The 2,452-nt window shown below is 38.3% G+C and overlaps 1 pseudogene; it reads right to left on the reverse strand.

Annotated features, from left to right (window-relative positions):
- Positions 1-790: 790 nt before the first annotated feature.
- Positions 791-2,417, reverse strand: LOC130505996 (plastidial pyruvate kinase 1, chloroplastic-like; annotated as a pseudogene).
- Positions 2,418-2,452: the final 35 nt, after the last annotated feature.

The following is a 2,452-nucleotide window of genomic DNA, read 5'->3' on the forward strand; positions in this document are numbered from 1 at the left end:
TGATTGCATATTTTAGAGTTTTCACATGTATTAATAAACACATTAAATTTCAGCTATAAATACATATTTTGTAATGATTTATTTATTACAAATATAAATCAATAAAAATCTAATAACTATAAGTAATTGAAGGGAATATGTTATATTTTTAATCTCTACATTGAAAAAACGTGTATGTTTCAGATACACAAAGAAGTTTTATGTCCTTTTTTTTTTTTTTTTAGAAGTTTTATGTCTTCCCTGAGCTAAATACTTAGTAATGCATATACGTAAACTATTTTGTAAAAATATTGTCCGTGTTTGGTAAATCTAAATCATATCGTCTTATCCTAATTTAGAACATGATTTCGTTCAAAAATGAAATACAATTTTCATTTTGTCGGCAATGAAAAGACATTTAGAACATAAAGGAATTGGTCAGAAGATCTTAAATTTGATCGTGGATTTGGTAACACATAAAATGGACTTTGTGGCAAGTCGAATAGTCGATCGTCTGTGAATTGATATCATTTTGTCTTGCTCTCGAGCAAGAAGTGTGATAACTAAACTTCGATTGAGGGAAACTAATATCCCATAATCTTGACTCACCGCATCTTGATCAACGAATCAAGTGTGTATATTTTCGAAATAGGTAGAAGTCATTTAAATCTGTTATTCTTTCTTTTCTGGTATCACACATGACTTGTTTAAAGTTTTCAACCAAAACGCCTTCCTCAATCAATATGTTCAAATTCTTTTTAACAAGGCTTCCTGGCAGGAGATGCAAAATCCGACAAAAGAGGATTTGAAATATTGTAATAGATTACTAATATTATTGAAAGTCCAAAGACAGTACACAATAAGCAAAAGCTTACACTCATGGCATCGTCCACTGTTAACAGTTATACGATGCCTTAGGAATCTAATGTAGAAGTAAGTCCAAACAGCAACAAAGTAGGAAACAGATACCAGTCTTGGAGAAATGTTCTTTTTTTTTTAAAAAGAGTGAATCTACGGAACGTTCATTACCTGGATGATTGCAACATGTCCGAGACTGCGACCACGAGGTCGCCTGACTTAATCATACCTCTTGATTTCAGTAACGAGAATGTTTTGTTCAAGTTTGCTCCATGTCCTCTGAGAAGCTTAGACGGAATGGGATCAGTCCCCATTGTAGGTTCAACCGTCTCCTCACCGAGGTTGTGGTCGTGAACGCGAAGATCGGGCAGTCAGGGCGACACCGGGAGACCAAAGACGCCATGTGTCCGTCCTTTGTGTAGACGAAGACAGCATCCACTCCGAGGTTGTTTGCTGCAGAAGTTCGGATCATAAACATGAGAAACTAAACAGAGAGATTTGTCTTACATGAAACTTTACCCATTTTAGCAGCAGAGTTACAGATCTCTTCAGAGATTCTGTCTGAAAAACCAGAGCCAATGGGTTGAAGTGGTGTAGACTCGTAACGTTTCTCTTCCCTCCACCATCTTTCGATCCTTAGACTGACACTCCTGAGAACCGTGAGAGCCTTGTCCGGGAACTGACCCATAGCTGATTCCCCAGAGAGCATCAACGCGTCTGATCTCTGCCTTACTGCTTCAGACACGTCGGCTACTTCTGCTCTGGTTGGGGTTGGTACTCGATCATGGACTCGAGTAGCTGAGAGGCAACGATGACGGGTTTGTTCAGCGCTCTGCAGACTTTGACGATTCTTTGTTGAGCTGCTGGAACTTGCTCAAGAGTATCTGAGCTCCCAGATCTCCTCTTGCAACCATGGCTCCATCTGATGCTAGGATAATCTCTTCCAAGTTTGTTAAGGAATCGATACTCTCGATCTTTGCAATCACTCCTACGTCCCTGCATCGTAATAGGATTACAACATGAGCTAAAGAGAGTAAGAAGCATTGGTAATGAACCTTTTTTTTTTAACTTACCCTCCACAGGAACGAGCAGCGAGATAGCTTTTAAGATGATTAATCACTTCAGCTGACTTGACAAACGATACAGCAATGAAATCCACACCTTCAGCAATTCCAAAATCAATATCCAACCAGTCCTGAAGTTAAAAACAAATTAAAGATTCATCAGTGAAAATAACAAAGACGACACAGCGAAGAAATATCAAGGTTCCCGTCTTCACAAATATATACCAAATAAGGTGAATCAATAATCAAAAGGGAAGATGAGAAAAGGTTGAGAGACCTTGGAAGAGATGGTTGGAAGCATAGCGTTACGCTCGCGTACAGACTTCCATCTCTCCAGAAAGTCAAGTTAGCTCGAGGAAGCAACAGTCCAGGGTCAGTACATAGACACTTGACGTCAGGACCAATCTTTTCAATCACTTCAAATCTCACCATTCCACCATCAACCAAAAGCTCATCACCCACTCTTACATCTGCATCACAAATGTTTTCCATTTCAAATTCAAAACCATCATCTAAATGTTTAATTTTTGGATTAATCTAGAATATTGTTT

The sequence above is a fragment of the Raphanus sativus genome, unplaced genomic scaffold (assembly GCF_000801105.2).
Source record: "Raphanus sativus cultivar WK10039 unplaced genomic scaffold, ASM80110v3 Scaffold2794, whole genome shotgun sequence".
Lineage (NCBI taxonomy): Eukaryota > Viridiplantae > Streptophyta > Magnoliopsida > Brassicales > Brassicaceae > Raphanus > Raphanus sativus.